Here is a 23,230-nt window from a genome sequence, read left to right as displayed (position 1 = left end):
CCATCTTACTTTATTATTCCCTCCACCTAGAATGCTCTTTTTCCTGCCTCCCCACCCCGACCTTCCCTACCACTCCCCTGGCATCCTGGCAAAATCTTACTTACCTTGATCTCATTAAGAACCAGGGCACGGACTTCCCTGGTGGTCCAGTGGCTAAGACTCTGCGCTGCCAAGGCAGGGGGCCCGGGTTTGATTCCTGGTCAGGGAGCTAAATTCCACATGCCACAACTGAATATTTCACAAGTCACAATGAAGATCAAAGATCCCACATGCCACAACTAAGAATGCACACAGCCAAATGAAATAAATTTTATTTTTTTATTAGTTTATTTTGTAACTTATAATATTGTATTGGTTTTGCTATACATTGACATGAATCTGCCATGGGTGTACATGTGTTCCCCTTCCAGAACCCCCCTCCCACCTCCCTCCCCATCCCATCCCTCCAGGTCATCCCGGTGCACCAGCCCCGAGCACCCTGTATCATGCATCGAACCTGGACTGGTGATTCATTTAACATATGATAATTTACATGCTTCAATGCCATTCTCCCATATCATCCCGCCCTCGCCCTCTCCCATAGAGTCCATAATACTGTTCTATATATGTGTCTCTTTTGCTATCTCGCATACAGGGTTATCTTTACTGATTTACTAAATTCCATATATATATGCGTTAGTATACTGTATTGGTGTTTTTCTTTCTGACTTACTTCACTCTGTATAATAGGCTCCAGTTTCATCCACCTCATTAGAACTGATTTGAATGTATTCTTTTTAATGGCTGAGTAATATTCCATTGTGTATATGTACCATAGCTTCCTTATCCATTTGTCTGCTGATGGACATCTAGGTTGCTTCTGTATCCTGGCTATTATAAACAGTGCTGCGATGAACATTGGGGTACATGTGTCTCTTTCAATTCTGGTTTCCTCAGGGTACATGCCCAGCAGTGGGATTGCTGGGCCATATGGCAATTCTATTTCCAGTTTTTTGAGGAATCTCCACACTGTTCTCCATAGTCGTTGTACTAGTTTGCATTCCCACCAACAGTGTAATAGGGTTCCTTTTTCTCCACACCCTCTCCAGCATTTATTGCTTGTAGACTTTTGGATAGCAGCCATTCTGACTGGCGTGAAATGGTACCTCATTGTGGTTTTGATTTGCATTTCTCTGATAATGAGTGATGTTGAGCATCTTTTCATGTGTTTGTTAGCCATCTGTATGTCTTCTTTGGAGAAATGTCTGTTTAGTTCTTTGGCCCACTTTTTCTTTTTTTTGGCCCACTTTTTGATTGGGTCGTTTATTTTTCTGGAATTGAGCTGCAGGAGTTGCTTGTATATTTTTGAGATTAATTCTTTGTTGCTTCGTTTGCTATTATTTTCTCCCATTCTGAAGGCTGTCTTTTCACCTTGCTTATAGTTTCCTTTGTTGTGGAAAAGCTTTTAATTTTAATTAGGTCCCATTTGTTTATTTTTGCTTTTATTTCCTATATTCTGGGAGGTGGGTCATAGAGGATCCTGCTGTGGTTTATGTCTTCGAGTGTTTTGCCTATGTTTTCCTCTAGGAGTTTTATAGTTTCTGGTCTTACATTTAGATCTTTAATCCATTTTGAGTTTATTTTTGCAAATGAAATAAATTTTAAAATAAATATTAAAAAAAAAAAAGAACCGGTACATACGTCTCTTCCTTTTTGAGATGGTCCTTAATGATCCCAAGCAGAGTTGATTTTACTTTCCTTCGTTTTCTTACAGTGTATACACCAATTCCAGCCATGGCCACACTCTGTTGCCATTTTCTGCCCAGGGTATGAGTGCCCCAAAGACAAAGAAATGATCACAAACATCTTTGAATTCCCAGAGTCTTCCCCAGTGCATGAGGGATAAAGGAACTTACATGTAGTAACTGCCATTGGTGCTCTGCCCACAGTGCACATAGGCTCAGCTTCCAGCAGTGAATACCTGCAGCTTTTTGCCAGGGGACTTTCTCCAGCTGCTGAAGCTTGCACTGCCTATGTCCAGGCTGGAACTATAGAGCAGGCTAGCGATACAGGAGCAGCCTTCAATCACTGGCTGACATGAGTTGGTGGGTACGACTCCAGCCATCTCACCCTTTGGGTGGGATGACACCGAGCTCCATAATCTCTACTGTCAACCACCATTCCCCAGACTGGGATTAAGCTCACATTTCCCTTAGTTTAATGTTTTGATACCACACCCTGCAATGACTTCCCTACCTCCCCCACCTCATTTCCCCGTGCTCCTACTGGTGCTTCCTGGGAAGACCTCACACATTAACTACTAGCACTCAATCCTTGTCTTCAGGTCTATTTGTTGTGGAACCCAAATTAAGAATACAAAATACTGAGCTGAATATGGCCCCGAGTTTCAAGGGGCTATCAGTTAAGGTGAATGTGTCCTTGTAGAGACTACTTGCTTGAATTTGCCCTTTAGATCAAACGCATCCTTTCAAAGATCACCTGCCCCAGCATTGGGAGTCTTGTTCCTTGAAACAACAGAAAGCTTTTACAGCTTTTTGAGCAGAAGACTAGCCTAATATAAGCAGTGTTATAGGGCAGTTATTTTGGCAGCACTAGATGGACAGATGGATGGATGAATAAGTAAGGGAAGACATCAAGAAAGCTAACTAAGCAGCTGAAGGCTGCCAGAGGGCCTTCACCCAAACCTGACCAGGCTGGCACCCTGACCTCAGACTTCCATCCTCCAGAGCTAGGAGAAATAAATTTCTGTCTTTTTTGGGCCACACAGTCTATGGTCCTTTGTTATGGCAGCCTGAAAGAACTAAGACAGGTACTATGGTTATGCAAGATAATATCTTTTTTAAAAGAACTTTTATTCCTATGATGACCTCAGAAGGAAAACTGGCTGAATGGGACATGGAAACTCTGGTACTATTTTTGCAATTTCCTGTGAGTCAGACTACATTATATAGAAGTAAATTAATTTTTACAAACATTTGGGCCACAGTCTGGACACAAGTGGCTAAGTCCCAACCACTATGTCCCTTTGTTCAAAGGTCTAAACCTTCAAGTCCACTCCTTGTCACCAGATGACAGTTCCCCAAAAGCCTACGTTTCCCCTAAATGTTCAAGGCTAAGTGATTTCTGTTTGGCTCTTGTCTGTCTTCTGCCACTTGGCTTCTGGAGCAACATCCTTTTCTGTTTGACCCCCAGTTCTTCCTACTTGGATCACATTGCCTTCCAAGCACACCTGCCACAGAGTTTGGAGGGATCTCCCTACGTGTGCCCACCAGTCTCAGTCCTCTCTAACCCTGGTCAATGAGCCTTCCCACCACCCCTGCATTTGTGTCTACCACTCCTACAGCTGTCTTATCTTCTCTGGTGAGGAGAGAAGGGGACTCCTCTTTCGTATCCTCTTATTTCTTCACATATACACATCCAACCCCCAGCCAGTCTGGAGGGCCTTTGCACTACACAAGAATCTTTTCTTCCTTTCCTTAGGGATCCGCTTTAGCACCACAACCAGAATCATTGTTGACCCATCCGTGGGAATCGCCCATCTCCCCTCCACATCAGGCACCCACACCCAGCTGCCCAGAGCCAGGGGACCTGGGAGTCTCTGGGTGATGCTCTTCCTACCACCACTCAGCATACAGAGCCTGGCTCAGAGCCAGAGTGCTTGACTACCTGACAATAATCATATCTTTCCTTTTAAAAATTAAAGTGTGGAATACCCGAATTTTACTTTTCATCTCATTGTTCTCTCCTCCCTCTCCAGAGTAACCCCTTAACTCAAAAATTTTTCAAAAGAGTTACTTTGGCAAAGCCTGGCATTGCCTCGGCTCTGAAAAACCAACACAGCAAGATCATGTGTACTGTATTTCAGTGGGTGTGAACGTGCCCATCAAGACCAAAGTTCCTGATTAGTCCAGCAAATTGCTCTAATATCCATCTAGAAATTGTCACTAGGTGCACGATGGAGGATTTCAGAGGTGCAGACATCGGAAAGTGGTCTATAAAGACCAATTAGTCTATAAATGAGCCCTTGTTCAATTTCTGCTGTCAATACTATAAAATCAACTTGGCAGCAGAGTTACAAATACCTACGGGAATTCTTGTTATGCTGATTTTTCTTCTGGCATCGGGCCTTCCTGCTGTCGTCAGGTGTCCAGATGATGGCTGGGATGGTGTCAGTCCTCTCTGTGACATGCTCCTCTCTAGCAGCTGCGTGACGCTCCTCAGCACCATCACTGGGGCTGCAGAGAGTTCTGCTTCCTTTGTCATGGATGAGGAAATTTGACTCTCAGTCCTTGAAGCTGTTATGAATATTTTGTATTTATTTTTCACATATATTTACCAAAATATTTATGTATTAACATAGGTAATATATTTATGTTTAATATTAAGCATACTTGGCCTCAGCAGCAATAATCTCAGAATAAAGTTTTTCCTTGAATCTCAAAGTTCTGCTAAATGCATAGCCTTTCTGTGACTTTACCTAAGATTTGAAAGCAAAGTCTCCTTTGAAACATTGTTAAGCAGTAAGATAAAACTAAAAACGTTTCCACAATGCAACTATAACTTAAGTAATGTTGAGCCAGATAGTAAGAAGTCTGAATTCTGCTACTAAGTTAATTTTTTCCCAACTCAGTTCATAAAATAAATTGGAACCAGGTTGGTGTCAGTTTGTCACCTTAATCACCTACATCATTTCAAGAATTAAGAATTTTAAGATTACAACAACAGAGCATTAAAGCAAACATAAAGCCCTCCTGAGCACGTACAACTCCACAGGTTTGCTTCTCACCACTAAACTCCACTGTTTCCTTGGAAATGGCTCAGAGCCTCAAGGTTGAAAGCGAAAATTAAAATATAAACCAAAATCTAAACATGTTTCCAAAGGACTTTTGTGCTTAATCAGACAACCTGGGGAAGCCAGTGTTTTAGTTGGCCATGTCTGGGAACCCATTGATTGTAGTTCACCCAAATAGGGATGTGTTTATTTCAGGTACCAAGAATATTAGGAGAAGGTAACCGGGGATGGCCCAGCAGCTCATAGATGGCAAGAGAAAAGAGGCTCCTTCGGTCTCGCCCATTCTTAGCAACAGGGCTGGCGCGCTAAGCATCAGAGGTGTTCCAAGTAGTGAGGGGGAGGCAGAAGCAACAGCACAGCAGACTCTGCTTATGTCTGATTTGGTGAAGACTAAAGCATGGGTCCCACATTAGCTGAAAAGGGGGCTGGAGATACGAGTTCTTAGCTTCCCAGCCTCCAGAGTTAGACCATAAGGTTGGAATAGTCAATGCAGAGCTTTGAACACACTGGTTGGAATGTAAATTGTCTAGAATACAGAATCTGCCAAGTCACTTAGGGGCTCCTCTAGAGCAGTGCTTCTCAATTCACTGTGCATATAAGTTACCTGGGGATTTTGTTCAACTGTAGATTCTGCATGAGTAGGTCTGGGATGAGGGCCGAGACTCTTCCTTTCCTGAGTGATGCCAATGCTTCTGATCCATGCTCTGAGTCCCTAGGACACTGAGAGCCAGGGGAGGAAAAATGAGACGAAAAGGAATAAACCTTAAGTAGAGGAACAGACATGCACTCATAGGAAAGAGGAAAATCAGTTCTCCATAACTGAAGCAGAGCAGTATGGAAGCCTCCTGGCCAGGATGTCCAGAGGAACTCTCCAATCAAAGGGACAACTTGCTCCTGTCGGGTACTTGCATCCTGAATCCAATAATGGGACACTTAGGAAAGATTCAATTATTTGACAATGCTGATAGTTTGGAAAAGATAGCTCAGCTACCTGAGTGAATTAATAAGCCCAGTGAGTTTCAAAGCCTGAGTTCATAAGTAAAGGCATAAGAATAATATCATGAAAATGGAAAAAGCTGGAAAGTAGAGGTTAACTCCAAGCTGAGATTGCCCCAGCAATTATCTTAAGAGTGTAAAATTCAAATCAACCGTGTGAATTTGACTCAGATAAGAAGAGAGCTTTGTTTTGTTTTTGTTAATTTCAGGTGATGATATTACAGAGTTATCCAGGGTCAGATTGTGTATTGATCACGATTCCATATTTGCAAGAACAGAAACCAAATTTGGTTGACCTTAACATAAGGCAACTTGCTGGAGGACTGTCGATGCTTACAGAAATGACAGGTCTTGAGAATGGACAGGAACCAAAAGAATCCCGTAGGATTAGGAAGCAAAAACCACAATCATCGTCTTAAATCAAACAAAGTCTGCTTAGCACATCATTCCTTCCTGCCCTTGAGTTAAAGTCCCAGAAAACAACTTCCAGTTGGCCAAGCTCAGGTTATATATTAATACTTTTATCCTGCCTTGTCCTCTTGGCTTCTGTAAAAACTTGTTGGCATCTGGAATTGCTCTCCCACCAAGACTACACTATGCAAAAACCTAACTCCCTCAAAAGAAATCCAAATAATACCAGACCAGTGAAATGGATGCTGGGCAATCAAAAACAGTAAGAAATGCTTGCTATGAGTGGAAAATATGGTTTCTCTCAAGTACAGACTCTAGTTGTCTGGTGGTGGCTGCCTGGAGTTTATGTTAAGAGATTTCTGAAACCATGTCCCAGCATAATGGGAAAAGGTGCCAGGACTGATACAGTGGAGTTGACCATCACCACAGAAAGAGGAAGGAATAAAGTGTGTCCCAGATCTTTGCCATTTTTTGGCAGAGCAGATGTTTTCCTCCTCCGTAAAACGGGGGTTCTGGAAGGGGAAAACATGTACACCCATAGTGGATTCATGTCAACATATGGCAAAACAAATAAAAAAATAATAATAATTAAAAAAAAAAAAGCTTTCTCTGACCATTCCTGCCAGAAGTAGACCCTCCCTCTTTGACTCATATTTTCCATTCCTGAATATCTGAGCAACCATGAACAACAATCTGAGCCCCTCTGTGCCTCCACTTTCCATGGATTAATGAAATACTAATATCCAATTCAAAGGGTGGTTTTGAGTGTTATATGCACTAAAACATGGCAAACTTTTTGCCTAATGCCTGACAAAAAGTCAGCACTCAATGTTAGCATGTCCCCAATATCAGCCTCTCTATGACCAATTATATGTTCTTCTGTGTGTCGTGGGTCTTCACATCTAAGTACTCAGAGGTGGAATCAAAAGACACTGGACTTTGAAACCTTCTACTCATACCTTTTCCACTCACAGGCTGTGTGGCCTAGTCTTATTTATCACTGTATTTCTGCCATTTAGTACAGTACATATCACTTATAGCAAGAGCTCAACAAATAGTCACTGATCAAGTGAGAAAGTGATGCTCTCTGAACCTCAGTTCTGTAAATTGGGATCCTACCTGACAACACCAACATCACCTGGCACAGTCTTTAACTCCCTATTTGTTGCTCCAGAAATGTTAGTTTCCTTTCTGTTTCAAAAACTGGTATTTTCAATGACTTAAAAAAAATAGCCCTGGAGTGTGATCCAGTTCATATACCCAGATTAAACCAACGAGTAGCTATATTCAGTAAGATCTGAACACTAGTTTTAAAAACATAAATATATAATCCCCAAAGGAACCCATTTCAATTTTAACTGAAGGTAACTGAAATATTCATTTCTATAAGGAAGAAGCCAGACCAAAAAAGTCTTCTTTGTTCCTTCCTCCTTCATTATTCCAAGAGGTGTCAAATTATTGACATACACCAAGAAAGTGGTTTTCGGGGACTTCAGAGAGATAGGAACAAAAGGACACTTAAAATCATGCAAATCCTTACTGTTATTTTTAGCTCCAAAACTAGAATTGATAAAAATTTAAAACTGCTTATTTCTGCAAGTTCTAAAGGATTGGTCATTCTGAAAACAAATTTATACTTCCTGTAAGATACATTTGGAAGTCAGGCTGCAGGAGAAGATGGCGGTTTCCATAGGCTTTAAAGTTCCTTGTAATTTTCACTTGTTGGAAGAACTTGAAAGAGGACAAAAAGGAGTAGGCAATGGTAACAAGAGGAAAATTGAGCATAGCTTCTTTCTTGTTAAGGCACCATCATTTAAGCATGAACCTGGAGTACTCAAGGGGAACTCAGGTTTGCAGGTGGGAGCATGGCAAGAAGTGTCAGATGGCTGTGCAGGCAGGTGTGTTTCTGAAGAGAAAGTTCAAAAAGGAAGCCCAGAATGGCGTGTTCTGTCCATCTTGCTGAGTGAAGGAGCTTCAGTTGAAATTGTCTAAAGTAGCAAATACAACAAATACTGTCACAAATAGTGTTAATTTTTGAAGTGGTATTGGTGCTGACTACTAGTAGTATCAAAAATATGTTCAGGATTGTTGTAATACCTGTTCAGTTCAGTTCAGTCGCTCAGTCGTGTCTGACTCTTTGCGACCCCATGAACCGCAGCACGCCAGGCCTCCCTGGCCATCACCAACTCCCAGAGTCCACCCAAACCCAGGTCCATTGAGTCGATGATGCCATCCGACCATCTTATTCTCTGTCGTCCCCTTCTCCTCCTGCCTTCAATCCTTCCCAGCATCAGGGTCTTTTCCAATGAGTCAGCTCTTCGCATCAGGTGGCCAAAGTACTGAAGTTTCAGCTTCAACATCAGTCCTTCCAAAGAACACCCAGGACTGATCTTTAGGATGGACTGGTTGGATCTCCTTGCAGTCCAAGGGACTCTCAACAGTCTTCTCCAACACCACAGTTCAAAAGCATCAATTCTTCAGTGCTCAGCTTTCTTTATAGTCCAACTCTCACATCTATACATGACCACTGGAAAAACCATAGCCTTGACTAGACAGACCTTTGTTGGCAAAGTAATGTCTCTGCTTTTTAATACGCTAAGTTGGTCATAGCTTTCCTTCCAAGGAGTAAGCGTCTTTTAATTTCATAGCTGCAATCACCATCTGCAGTGATTTTGGAGCCCAGAAAAATAAAGTCAGCCACTGTTTCCACTGTTTGCCCATCTATCTGCCATGAAGTGATGGGACTGGATGCCCTGATCTTAGTTTTCTGAATGTTGAGCTTTAAGCCAACTTTTTCACTCTCCTCTTTCACTGTCATCAAGAGGCTCTTTAGTTGTTCTTCACTTTCTGCCATAAGGGTGGTGTCCTCTGCATATCTGAGGTTATTGATATTTCTCCCGGCAATCTTGATTCCAACTTGTGCTTCTTCCAGCCCAGCGTTTCTCATGATGTACTCTGCATATAAGTTAAATAAGCAGGGTGACAATATACAGCCTTGACATACTCCTTTCCCTATTTGGAACAAGTCTGTTGTTCCATGTCCAGTTCTAACTGTTGCTTCCTGACCTGCATACAGGTTTCTCAAGAGGCAGATCAGGTGGTCTGGTATGCCCATCTCTTTCAGAATTTTCCACAGTTTATTGTGATCCACACAGTCAAAGGCTTTGGCATAGTCAATAAAGCAGAGGTAGATGTTTTTTATAATAAAAAAAATGTTGTGGGAGAGGTGGATGAATTTCTGCCACAAGCTGTTCCTGTGTTCCATGTAACAGACATGGTAAACATTTGTTTACAGTCTTTGTTGGACAAACCATGCATTTACGTGTAAGTAAAATCAACAAAAAGTAAATAGGTGCATGGATATGTGATTTTGAGATTAGTCTTAAATTGTAAATAAAATGTGGAATGTGTCCTCAAAAAAAAAGATGTACTTGGAAAATGATATCAGTATAATGAATTGAAATTCAGTGTGGTCTCCTTTGTGTTCTGTGTTTAGTCACTCAGTCGTGTCTGACTCTTTGCGACCTTATCGACTATAGCCCACCAGGCTCCTCTGTCCATGGGGATTCTCCAGGCAAGAGTACTAGAGTGGGTTACCATGCCCTCCTCCAAGGGATCTTCCCAACCCAGGGACTGAACCCAGGTCTCCTGCATCACAGGCGGATTCTTTACCGCCTGAGCCACCAGGGAAGTCCTGGTGGTCTCCTTTAGCAATAAGATTTAACCAGAGTGAGCAATTTTCGAACAATCTGTATTTCTATACAAACACAGGCACATTGAAAGAAGAGCTTGGGAACTCGGTTTGCCCCACAATAAAAAATAAAAGCTGGTCTTTTCATTTAAAAATGTTTCAATTACCTTTTGCTTCCTTCCCATCTATCTTACAGACGATTCCTTTGCTTCTTTCTTGACTGTTTCCCATTTCACTTATGGAAGAGGAGGCCAACTGCCTAATTCTTATGGTAGATCTATACCCTTTTTGATGACACAGCTCTCTTAATTGTCCAATTGTGGGTTTTAGTTGCATTAGGCAAGAACTCTGGTTTTTGTCCTCTCTAAAGAATACTGACAGAAATTGAGCCATAGCAAAATGTTCATGTGTTTGGGGCTTCCCTGGTAGCTCAGATGGTAAAGCGTTTGCCTGCAATGCGGGAGACCGGGGTTCGATGCCCAGGTCAGGAAGATCCCCTGGAGAAGGAAATGGCAACCCACTCCAGTAATCTTGCCTGGAAAATTCCATGGATGGAGGAGCCTGGTCCATGGGATCGCAAAGAGTTGGACACGACTGAGCACCTTCACTCACTCTTGGGTGTTCATGTCAATGTGACTGTGTGGGCACATATAAGACACAGAGAAAGCTATTGGTTAATTTTAAATGATGATTGTTTTTAACAAAAATTTCTCTTTAGTAAGAGAAAGAAATGTCATGTGGGGCACAGGTTGATCATCAGAAAAGCTGGGCTTGCAGTTCTCATTTCTCAGCTAAATTGCTCTGTGAGTGTGATAGCCAGCCTTCGAGATAGTGTCCAACAATCTCTTCCTTCTGGGATTCACACTCTTACGTAGTCCCTGCCTGTATTCTATCAGGATAGGTCTGTGTAATGACAGAATATGGCGGAAGTAATGTTTATCACTCTTGAGGCTAGAACATAAGAGACACTATGGCTTGTCTACCTGGCTCTCTTGGATCACTCAGTCTGAAGGAAGCCAGTTCCTATGTTATGAGAACACTCAAGCAGCCCTATGGAGGGGCCCTGAGGGGGTTCAGGGCAGGGCACTCCAGAACGTGCCATCTGGCATGTGGATTATGTTTCACTGAAGACAGTCAAGGTCCAACAGACTCAGGAAGAGCTTTTTACCTCCCCTTTAACACCATATAAGAATTTACATAGACGTCCTGGTCCTGGAAGATACCTACAAAGAGTTTGGGTTAGGTGTGGTAAGCTGAGGGGGCCGTGGAGGTGGGTGGCGCCTGTCAGCAGAGCCTGTTTGTTCAAAGCCTTCTGCGTGACCCATTGTCTCTGTGTAGCCTGACAAACTTTTTTTTTTTATTTTTACCAAACATTTGCATTTCTTGCTGTTGTTCAGTCACTCAGTTGTGCCTGACTCTTTGTGACTCCTTGGACTGCAGCATGTCAGGCTTCCCTGTCCTTCACTATCTCTCAGAGTTTGCTCAATTCATGTCCATTGATTTGGTGGTGTCATCCAACCATCTCATCCTCTGTTGCCCCCTTCTCCTCCTGCCTTCAATTTTTCCCAGCATCGGGCTCTTTTCCAATCAGTCCACTCTTCACGTCAAAGTACGTGGCCAAAGTATTAGAGCTTCAGCTTCAGCATCAGTCCTTCCAGTGAATATTCAGAGTTGATTTCCTTTAGGATTGACTGGTTTGATCTCCTTGCTGTTCAAGGGACATTTCTTCTCTCCCTGTGAATTGTCTTCCTCCCCTTTTCAGCCCCAGACCCCTATCCCCTTCTCCTTATCTCAGGATGGCATACAAGTTTCAATTGCCTGACTGTTTTTGACCCTCTCATCTCCATTAGACTGCCACGCATACAATTAATGTGTCTCATGTCCATTATTATACCAGCCAAAGAACCTAAGTGGACGAAGGAAAATGTTCCTCCCCTACAGCCCACATGGTGAGGAACAGAGGTTTATGACCAACTGTAAACTTCAGTGAACTTGGAAGGAGATCTTCCAGCCCCAGTCAAGTCTTCTGATGACTGAAGTCTTGGCTGACAATTTGATTGTGACCTCATGAGAGTTTCTGAGCCAGAACCACTTAAGTAGTTTCTCAATTTCTGATCCTCAGAAACTATGACACAATACAACTGTCCTTTGGTATTCATGGAGGGTTGGTTTCAGGACCCATCACTGATATCAAAATCCCTGGATGCTCAAGTCCTATAGTTGGCCCTCTGTATGCACAGGTTCTGCATCTGCAGATACAACTGACCACACATCTCAAATGTCATTACATTATCTGCAGTTGGTTGAATCCATGGATATGGAACCCATGGATACAAAGGGCCAATTATATTGGGGAAAAAATCTGCATATAAGTGGACTCGTGTGGTTCAAACTTGTTTTATTCAAAGGTCAACTGTAAGTATGTATTCGCTTAAGTTACTAAATTTTGGGGGGTACCTACAATGCCAATAGGTAACTAATACAATTACCCAGTAGGTGGAGCCATTTCATGTTTCCATTTCTAAGGTTATTTTTTTTTTAGTCAACAAATATTTACTAACATGCCAGACATTATTAACATGAGAGATGGACTAAATGCTCCTTTCAGAAATAACATTTTGATTTTCATGAATAATCACAGAATCTGTCAGACTACTCTAGAGTCTGCAATTCGCTAGATCAAATGCTCACTTTTAAAGTCCAAATACTACCTGAAAACAATACCATTAACTGAGTGGCCCAACTATCTTTCCCTTATCACTTGTTGCTTTCACACTTATACACTGGAAACACTACTAATTGATATTTTCAGCTTCCTTTGCTACCAGTAATGCCATATAACATATTGCTGGCCAATGAGACAGAAATGGTCACTTATTTAAAGAGTTTCCAGAAAAATTTTGATTTCCTGATAAAATAGACAGATAAGACTGCCACTGCTCTTCCCTCCTTCTTTCTGCCTTGGCTATAGTCCAATGCCTGGAGCTGTAGCAGGCATCTTGTAGCCACGAGGGAAAGGCCTATGGAATTACATCTTGGGCCCTGACATAGCTGAGCTGTCAAACCAATGCCAGTAGCTCCCCAACTCTAGAGATGTAGTATTTCCTACTTAAGTCATAAAAGTTACTACGCTTTGTAACTTATTTATTATTTCTTAGAGGCAAATTCAATCTGAATTGATATAATACCATGGAAAGCGACTGATTTCAAAAGAAGTAAGGAAGAGTTTTCCCCCTAATATATCTCCTTTGCTCTGAATTCCATGAACTGTTGAAATATATTTTGCTCAGTCCTGTCCCACTCTTTGCAACCCCATGGACTGTAGCCCGCCAGGCTCTTAGGCCCCTAGAATTTTCCAGGCAAGAATACTAGAGCGGGTTGCCATTTCCTACTCCAAGGGATCTTCCTGACCCAGGGATCTAACCTTCATCTCTTATGTCTCCTGCATTGGCAGGCGGTTTCTTTACCACTAGCACCACCTGGAAAGCTCATTAACATCAAGTGTTATTCACTCAGTCATGTCCGACTCTTTGTGACCCCATGGACTATACAGTCCATGGAATTCTCTGGGCCAGAATACTGGAGTGGGTAGCCGTTCCCTTCTCCAGGGGATCTTCCCAACCCAGGGATTGAACCCAGGTCTCCCACATTGCAGGCAGATTCTTTACCAACTGAACTATCAGGGAAGCCCCTTCTGCCTTGCTAAATAATAGGAAACAGTGTATTCATGAACATTTTTTGAATGCTCACTAAGAAAAAAGCACTGTTCTAAGTGTTTTAGTGCTTTCCAGGTGGCACTAGTGGTAAAGAACCCGCCTGCCAATGCAGAAGACATAAGAGACACAGGTTCAATCCCTGGATTCCTGGGTTGGGAAGATCCCCTGGAGTAGGAAATGGCAATCTGCCCCAGCATTGTTGACTGGAAAATTCCATGGACGGAGAAGCATGACAGGCTACAGTCCATGAGGCCGCAAAGAGTCAGACATCACTGAGCGAAATATATCTATAAATCTCAACTATTTTAGAAGTATTAATTCACTTAATCTTCAAGTCCTTGAGGTTAACACTATTGTTTTCTACAATTTACAGATGAGGAAACACAGAGATTAAGGAAACTTAAGTAACTAGTTAAATAGTAAAGCTGAAATAAACTAAAATGTAGCTTTTTTATTTGTTTTAAAATTTTTATTAAGATCATTTCCAAACACATAAAAGTAGAATAGTTAGGACTTCCCTGGTGGTCCAGTGGTTAAGAATCCACCTAATAATGCATGGACACAGGTTCAATCCCTGGTCCAGGAAGATTCCACATGCTGTGGAACAACCAAGCCTGTGCTCCACAACAAGAGAAGCCACTGCAATGAGAAGCCCGTGCACTGCAATGAGAGTAGCCCCCACTTGCCGCAATTTGAGAAAGCCCATGCACAGCAACAAAGACTCAGGACAGCCAAAAATAAATAAATAAATAACTTTTTAAAAAGGTAGAATAGTTACAATGGACTTTCATATACTCATCAACCAGTTTCAACAACAATTAAGATTCTGCCTTTCTTATCCCTTTTTGCATTCTTCTTTTCCTGAAATATGTTAAAGACTCCCTGGACATCATATAATTCATATTATTTCACCATTAAATATTTCTGTGTATCTCTAGCAGATAAGGACTGTTAAAAATACCATTATCACACCTAACACAATGAAAAATAATTCTCTAATAATTCTTATACTTAGTGTATGTTCAATTCCTCCCCACCCCCATCTCAAAAAACTTTGGGTTGTTTAGTCAGGTCCAAACAAGGCCTACTTACTGCATTTACTGATATATAAGATCATTTAGTTTCTGTCTTCACTATTTTGCTTCTTTATCTGCTTTATCAGATAAATCAGTAAGCACAAGAAAAAAATGACTCCCTTCACACCTCCCCTCAAATACACAGAATCTTCCACATTTTAAATTTAAGTTCTTTTAATATGTTGTGCTTCTGTAACTTTATATTTTATGTATAGCCACGGGTAGAAAAGAGCTGGGCTAAGCAATAGAGGAAGATACTAGATACATGAGTTTGGATGGAGGGAAAGTAACACTAACAGTTGTCATCATCTCCATCATACCTAACACTCGCTGAATTTCTGCCTTAAACTATGCATTACACTGGTCATTTTTTATTTTTTTGCTGTGCCCTGCAGCATGCAGGATGCTACTGCTCTGACCAGGGATGGATCCTGCACCTCCTCCACCCCTGCCCGTAGTGGAAGTGCAGAATCTAAACCACTGGACCACCAGGGAAATCCCACCATGTCATCTTTTATATATATAAGAATGTATGGATGTTTCCCCAAGGGTCAGTTAGGGCTGATTTTCAATTGATCGCTTAAATCAATGGAGACACAAGTATCCACGAATTAAGAGAAAACCAAAGTCATACTCAGATGAACCTTGGGGAAATGTATCCAAAGCTCTTTAATGGTAAGAAGAAAAATAAATAGCTATGATTTATTGAAAACTTCCTCTGTGCCAGACACTGCACTTAATGATTTACAAGTATCATCTCTAATCTTCAGGCAACTCTAAGAAGTCAGGCCTACTATTAGTTTTTGGTTCCCTCTGTCCCCTGCCCCATCTGCTGAGAGGTGAGAGGAGAGGAAGCAAAGGCTGGGAGTAACGAGATAAAATCTCTCCTGTCCTCTAGTCGTATGAAATAGGTGGACTCTTGGCTCAGAGGCAAAAAACACAGGCCAACAATAGCAGTAGCTAGAGTAACATCAATTGCACTGATTCCCAAGGCTCAGTTTCCACAGTGATGCAATGAGGGCCAGGTGATGCCTGAACATGCAGTGAGGAACTCTGAACCTTGGAATCGCAGATCTTTGATAAGAGGGCTACTGCTAAATCTGCCCTGGGGAGAGACTAATTTCATTACTATTCTGGAAAGCAAGCAAATCTTCCCTCTGCTTTGGAGGAACACATTATATCTTGTAAGGCTTTTCATTATACAAGCATCCTGTGAAAGACAGTCTAGAATGCAAATCCGCTGATGCCTTTGCTCAGAAGATGTGCAGAAACGCGAGACACTCATGGAGAATTATCTCCCAACAAACGAATAATCCAGAAAGGTTTTTACAGGGTCATTTCAGCATTCCAGGTAAATGTAAATGTGGGAACTAAAATTAAGATTGTGCATAGTTCTAACCTATTATTTAATCATCTGGAAAGCAATCACAGAATGTTCATAGCCTGCTGCTGCTAAGTCACTTTAGTCGTGTCTGACTCTTTGTGACTCCATGGACTATAGCCCTCCAGGCTCTTCTCTCCATGGGATTCTCCAGGCAAAAATAATGGAGTGGGTTGCCATTTCCTTCTCCTAAGATACCAAAAATGATCCACCTAACATGAAGAAATATAGTAGGTTGCCATTTTCCACTCCAGGGGATCTTTCCAACCCAGGGATTGAAACTGAGTCTCTTAGGTCTCCTGCACTGGCAGGTGGGTTCTTTGCAAGTAGTGCCACCTAGGAAGACCCAATCAATGCCTAAATAACCCTACTAGGTGCTTTATATATGAGGAAGCCAGGACTCCCATAGATTAAATAGACCTGCTCAGATCACACAGCAAATTGATGGCAAGAACCACAATTCCACATGTAATTCCAAACTATATGAACAGGATTCTTTTGATCACATTTCAACACATTAAAGTAGTCTTGGAAGCTGGGAATTTTCATAAGCTCTTAGTAAAAGACTTGGATTTAGTGTCTGAGCCAACAAAATAACACTATTTTTTTTTTCTAAAATATACACTCTCCAGCCAGGGACTGAGACCTGAAAATACCTTCCCTCAAGTGGAATGGGAAAACATAAGCTGTTACGTTTGTAAAAGCTATTCAATGATAAATTAGCCTCTGGGAAATCCTCAAATTCTTTTAGTATGAGGTTCATAATAACTTGGGAATAATACCTGTAGTCCTCATTTTTCTAGTGTCAACAAGAGCCCAGAAAATTATTTAAGTCACCTCACATATGTTAAGAAACAAAATTCAACTAACTAAATTTGAAGATCTAATCAGCTTTATTCAAGGATTCTTTTCTCACTAGTGCTGATTAGGAAATTGTTTTAAAATTTCACAACTGGTAAAGGCTGAAACTGCAGTTAAGTCAGGTATTAAGTCTTCATGGGTCTTAGCACTAGTGACTCCATTTGAGACTTGTTCCTTTACTTGTTTCATTTATGAGGGGGAAAAAGCAACAGGATTATTTATTAATTAATAGGAATCTCCATCCTTTGAATTTTTAAACTACCTTAAAGGTAGAGAGACAAAACAGGAATTAGAATTACATCCTAATTATGTTTCCAGCATAAATATCACAGTGTAGGAGCCCCATAGTTTGAAACAAAATATCTTCCTAACAATGTATACAAATTCCAGTTTAAGAACGTCAAATAATAGGATTGTATAGGAATGAAAGCAGAATTTGCCACCGAAAATATGCCTCTTTGGGATAAGGATTATTTTAAGAAGGTTGGTTCTTAAAGGAAAAACAACAACAACAATAAGAAAACAGCAGACATGGGAAAAACTCTGGAAACCAAGTAGAAGTTACCCTTTAGTAAGAGCAATTTACAGTTATAAGGGGAATCTCCATATGCAAGGGTACCCTTTGAGTACCAAGAAGCGGAGGATGACTAGATCTTTAGATGCTCTTATCAAGGAAGAAGGCTTGGACTTAAATCTGTATAACATCCTTACCTTTGTTTACTGTGTTTTGCCTTGAAAACCTGGTTCTCTCCTTGCCCAACATCTTTTGTTTTTAGCTGGAGATGGTATTGAAGATTAGAGGGAGTGACTCAGTCTTCCTGGGTCTCTCATATATGTAAGACACATACATGATATTAAACTTCTGCTTTTCTCCCATGAATCTGTCTTATATCATGCGATCTCAGCCAAGAATCTAGAAGAGTGAAAGGAAAATTATTTTTCCTCCCTTACAAGAAGATTTAACTCCCAGAGATATTAAAAAATATTAGAAAAACTCAAAATACATCAATCATTTTGACACACTGTTCTATAATATATTTTCACCATTTTGGAGATGTTTACTATTTTTATTCATTTTCTTCACAATTAGCGTAGTCCTCATGTCTAAGTCTGATGAGCTCCAAATAAAGTTAAAGATGATCAGCTTTCAGCATGCTTAAAAATCTATACTGTGTTTGAGATCTAGGCTTCTCTCACTGACATTTTTTTAAACATGAATCAGTCACAGGTATACATATGTCCCCTCCCTCCTGAACCCCCTCTCCCATCTCCTACCCTATTCCACCCCTCTAGTTGTCACAGAGCACTGGATTGAGGTCTCTGTGTCACACAGCAAATTCCCACTTGCTGTCTATTTTACATATGGTAATGTATATATTTCCATATTATTCTCTCAATTCGTCCCACTCTCTCTTCTCAATGACATTTTTATTAAAAAAGAAAAAATGTAATAAAACATTCAAATAATGGCTCAAGCACTGCTGTGCAAAGACAGAGATGCTTCCAAACCTAACTGTTGATGGTACTGAACCAAACTTGGGTGCACCCACACATACACAGTGAAGCCAATCTCCTGACAATGGGTTGTGGTGAAGGAACCGGGCAATGTTTATCACAGGTCACCAAGCACGGAAATCAGGACAGTTGGTGCTGAAAAAGCCGTCACTTGCAGCAGGGTTTCAGGAAAGCAGTTTTAAAGAGCAGGTAAAGGAGATGGGTCCTGTCCCAGGGTATGTGATCAGCTCATGCACAATTCTCTAATTGGCATATGTAAGGTAACAGGACAGTGTCTTGGGGGGTGGGGGATTGACAATATCAATCCTTAGGCGCCAGTAGGTCTGGGACTCTGTGCTCCTGACCATAGGTAGTTAAATTTCTTCCATTTAGTGGTGGTTTTAGCATGTGTGAAATAACTCTGAAGATATGCATCAGATACTATTATCTAGGTATTTCAGAGAGGAGTTACAGCAAAGGATATGGGGGAGGGGTCTGTCCTGGGAAGGCCCCATAGGGTCCTGCTCCTTATGATGAAAGACTGGTAGCCCCAGTACCTGGCAGCTTAAAATACTCAGCTTAAAATGCTCAGCTTAAAATGCTCATTTATCACCTATTGTATGAAAATTTCAATTTGGCTTAGAAAAGGCAATTTAAGAATTTCCCCATGAATAATGGATTAGCATATGGGATGAATAAAACTCAAATTTCAAAGGTCAGCACAGCCCCAAGGTAAAATACTTCTGAACTTCCCAGATGTGATGGTAGCTAGCAAGCACTGTCTGACTCTCCATGTCCATTACTCCAGCAAATTGTCCACTGAGGCATAGGACATTTCCATTCAGAGCAGCCTTGGAAGCCGAGCAAAGCAATCAATGACTCGCCACTCTTCAGGAAAAATTCTGAGGGCTGCAGGGGAGATAAGCCTGAGAAACTGACCACTACCTCTAGTCCTTTGAAACAGGACAGAGTCAGAGAGGAAGCCGGTGAGGGTGAGATGTAACTGGCTAAATAACTACTCCTACTTCAGAAAGAACAGGTCTGAGTCGCACATTTTCTGAGGCATTTAGATATCAGAAATTTGGCTAAGGGCTGTATCTATCAAACCCCCTTCTCCCCTGAGGTGCAAATCTGAATCAGAAGCTGTAACAATCCCTAGCTGGTCCACAAACCTAACCAGGGGGAGGAGCATCACCTTCACTATTAGAGTATGGGAGCAAAATCTGCCACCCCAAAATGTGTCTCTCTGCCATGAGGATGAACTTATGTTGATTACTATTAAGAAACAAAAGAGATAGGAAGTCTTTCTACCTCCTGTGGGCAAGAATCCCTTAGATGAAATGCAGTAGCCCTCATAGTCAACAAGAAAGTCCAAAATGCAATACTTGGGTGCAATCTCAAAAACAACAGAAGGATCTCTGTTCATTTCCAAGGCAAACTATTCAATATCACAGTAATCCAAGTCTATGCCCCAAACACTAATGCCCAAGAAGCTGAAGTTGAATGGTTCTATGAAGACCTACAAGACCTTCTAGAACTAACACACAAAGATGTCCTTTTCATCAGAGGAGATTGGAATGCAAAAGTAGGAAGTCAAGAGATACTTGGAGTAACAGGCAAGTTTGGCCTTGGAGTACAAAATGAAGCAGGACAGAGGCTAACAGAGTTTTGCCAAGAGAACTCACTGATCATAGCAAACACCCTCTTCCAACAACACAGGAGACGACTCTACACATGGACATCACCAGATGGTCAATACCGAATTCTTTGCAGTCGAAGATGGAGAAGCTCTAAACAGTCACCAAAAACAGGACTGGGAGCTGACTGTGGCTCAGATCATGAACTCCTTATTACTAAATTCAGACTTATATTGAAGAAAGGAGGAAAAACCACTAGACCATTCAGGTATGACCTAAATCAAATCCCTTACAATTATACAGTGGAAGTGACAAATAGATTCAAGGGATTAGATCTGATAGAGTGCCTGAAGAACTATGGATGGAGCTTTGTGACACTGTACATGAGGCAGGGATCAAGACCATCCCCAAGAAAAAGAAATGCAAAAAGGCAAAATGGTTGTCTGAGGAGGCCTTATAAATAGCTGAGAAAAGAAGAGAAGTGAAAGGCAAAGGAGAAAAGGAAAGATATACACATCTGAATGCAGATTTCCGAAGAATAGCAAGGAGAGATAAGAAAGACTTCCTAAGTGAACAATGCAAAGAAATAGAGGGAAAGGACTCTATTTGCAAAAAAATAGAAAGGGAAAGACTAGACTCTAAATGCAAAGAAATAGAAAGGGAAAGACTAGAGATCTCTTCAAGAAAATTAGAGATACCAAGGGAACATTTCACGCAAAGATGGGCTCAATAAAGGACAGAAATGGTATGGACCTAATAGAAGAAGAAGATATTCAGAAGAGGTGGCAAGAATACACAGAAGAACTGTACGAAAATGATCTTAATGACCCAGATAACCACGATGATGTCAGTGAGCCCAGACTCTTGCATCTTTGCATACATAGAAAAGCACTCAATTCTTTAACTGGATATCTGGTTTCCTTTAATTAACAATAATCTCTTGATGTTCAGGCTATCTTCCTTTTGGTATAAAACTTCTATATAACCTGACTCCTCCCCTCCCCCCTCCTCAGAGCAGCTCTCTCAGGGTTACTTGAGATGCTATCTCATGGCTTGAAGTTCTAAAAATTCCCACTGAATAAAACATAACTCTCAACTTTTAGGTTGTAACTATTTTTTTTAAGTCAACAAAGGATAGAGGAAAATTTCTTCTTCCTCAACACAGGCTAGGTCTCTTTCTTTCAAGGATGAACTAGCCAGAATAAAAAAAAAAAAAAAGAATTGAATGTGGAAAGATCAATAAAATTATTTTGCAGCATTAAAAATTGATCATATAGTGGCTGTTTTTCAAATGCTTGTGGTCCAGCTACTCTGCTTGGCATTTTACCTACTTATCTAATTTAATTTTCAGAACCTCTCATAAAAAAGAAATTATTATTCCCATTCTGGATGTGAGGAAACTAAAGTTGAGGAAGGACAGCTAAATCTCCCAAAGCCATGCGACTGGTGAATGGCAAGACTCAGATTCAAATAAAACTGAGTCTCTGCTCCTCATCAGTCTCAAACCATCTCCCAGGGAACCATGGATTAGTAATTCTCCACACTTCCTCACCCCTTACCTCATTATGGGCTTCCCTGGTGGTTCAGTTGGTAAAGAATCCGCCTGCAATTCAGGAGACCTGGATTCGATCCCTGGGTTGGGAAGATCCCCTGGAGAAGGTAATGGCTACCCACTCCAGTATTCTGGTCTGGAGAATTCCATGGACTATTCCATAGGGTCGCAAAGAGTCAGACACGACTGAACGACTTTCCTTTTCACTTTCTACCTCATTATACAAACAAATTAGGGTGTGGAAGTGGGAGTGAGGGTGTCCTGTAAAAACACAGCTTCTAATTCAGGAAATGTGAAGACTGAAAATCTGCATGTCTAACAAGGTCCCTGGGAATGGTAATACTGCTGGGGCTCAGACCACAGTTTGAGTAGAAAACTGTGAAACATAGGACTGTGGGAAATAGAAGAAAATTGGTCTTTCAAAAAATAAAGAAAATCTGAACTCTGAAGTAGGCAATGCATGGTGAAATGAAAGCACAAAAGGCCAGAATGAAAATAGAAGGCACTGAGAAGGCAATGGTGAAGTGAGAGCTGAAAACAATTGCAAAGTCAACAAGGAAACGACAAAGGCAGAAGTGTCCGCCATAGCTAACAAACAGGTAGAATCTATATTAGAGAACCAACAAATCAAAATGTGTAAGGCCAACTTGAACAGCACTCCAAAAATGACATGAGCAAAAGGACGAAAATGATGAAAGATTATAGCCAGGGGGACAAAGATTCTGCAAACAGGTATTGCAAGAGAGACCAGGATAAAGGGGGCAAACAGTAAACTTGAAGATAAAGTAGAAGAAAATGTTACCACTTAAGATACTGAGATAAAACACTGGTTCTGAGTGATGAAGGGTCAGACACCTCCTGTGACGGATACTGCTGGTGCCCAGCCTGGTTGCACCTGCAGCCACTTCAGAGCCCACATGCAGCTACAGTGGCTGGTCCTATACCCACTGGCGGGTCCCTAACACAAGGACCCCTGTCCCTCTGCTACCAAGGAAGCATGTTCAGCCTGTGCACCAGGCAGCCCAGATTCAACACCCCCAGGTCAAATCAATCAAGGAGGGACAGGAGTCAATGGGTAAATGCTCCAGCTTCCCCTTCCCAGGCCGGGACAACTCTGAGGGGTCTTCGAAACTATCTTCTAGCAGGACTGAGCCCCAGCTGCCTACAGCTGAAATATACATATTAACTCACCTTTCTCAGGTTTTTTCCTATTCTATGCCTCATTCCCACTCCCTCACTCGTGCATCCTGGGGTCATTCCCCAATTAGGTGATCTGTTCCCAAGTGTTTGTCTCAGGCTATGCTTTTGGGGAAACACAAGACAAGACATGCCCCAAAGGTGTCAGAGGAAAATGCCTAACTATATTCAAAACGAACAAATTCCACATTTAATGATGTGTTAGTTAAAGGGTCAAGTGCTCCCCCTGCCCACCATTTTAAATTCAGGACATAGGAGTCATTGATGTGGGTGATACCTTCCTTATCCCATCCCTTACACCACTTCCCCATCTTTGGGCTCCACTGTACAAGGCTTATAATACCCAGAGTGCTCTAGAGCATGATTTTTATTCCTGGTCTCCCACTCTTATCTATAAACTCCTCACAAACTAGAACTGTGTCTTAA

The 23,230-nt window shown here is 41.5% G+C and overlaps 1 pseudogene across 1 annotated transcript in view; it reads right to left on the bottom strand.

The window, feature by feature from the left end:
* The window catches only part of LOC145536112 (dual specificity protein phosphatase 18-like), an 88,971-nt pseudogene that overhangs the window by 30,091 nt on the left and 35,650 nt on the right, over positions 1-23,230 (bottom strand). Inside the window, exons 2-4 of the transcript XR_014075653.1 lie at positions 17,636-17,837; positions 5,397-5,512; positions 4,087-4,295 (exon numbers count right to left, since the gene is read on the bottom strand). The product of XR_014075653.1 is annotated as a dual specificity protein phosphatase 18-like (transcript). The remainder of the gene's footprint in view (positions 1-4,086; positions 4,296-5,396; positions 5,513-17,635; positions 17,838-23,230) is intronic.

This window comes from Giraffa tippelskirchi, chromosome X (assembly GCF_054371585.1).
Source record: "Giraffa tippelskirchi isolate mGirTip1 chromosome X, T2T-mGirTip1v1.2.pri, whole genome shotgun sequence".
Classification (NCBI taxonomy): domain Eukaryota; kingdom Metazoa; phylum Chordata; class Mammalia; order Artiodactyla; family Giraffidae; genus Giraffa; species Giraffa tippelskirchi.
The sequence above is the reverse complement of the archived record's forward strand: the minus strand, read 5'-3'. Positions and strand labels throughout refer to the sequence as shown.